The sequence below is a fragment of the Camelina sativa genome, chromosome 1, assembly GCF_000633955.1.
Source record: "Camelina sativa cultivar DH55 chromosome 1, Cs, whole genome shotgun sequence".
Classification (NCBI taxonomy): Eukaryota; Viridiplantae; Streptophyta; class Magnoliopsida; order Brassicales; family Brassicaceae; genus Camelina; species Camelina sativa.
Window position 1 is genome coordinate 13,625,567 of NC_025685.1, and position 377 is coordinate 13,625,943.

The window sequence follows — 377 nt, forward strand, 5'->3', positions numbered from 1 at the left end:
AGATAAAAACGGAAACAAAAAAAACAAACATGTCAAGTATTACAATCTCAAGAGTTGGACACAAACATCAAACTAGTTGGGCAATAATATTGATTAATTTACACCGTCTAAACTCCTGGCATGCTTTCCCTAAACATTTGTTCAAATTGATTATTAGGATATTACCAATGAACTCACCTGTTCAACATGGACTGACGGATCGAGATGCCAGGTTTGGTCATATGCGGATCCCTGCAACAAATGAATTTGAAAATTACAATGCTAAATTTAATAGCAACTACTACTCTGCAAAATAGTAAGAGATATGCTGACATTGCAAACTACCTGATAAGTCTTCTTCTTCTTTTTAGGTTTTCCTGAGGTTTCAGCCATGTCAT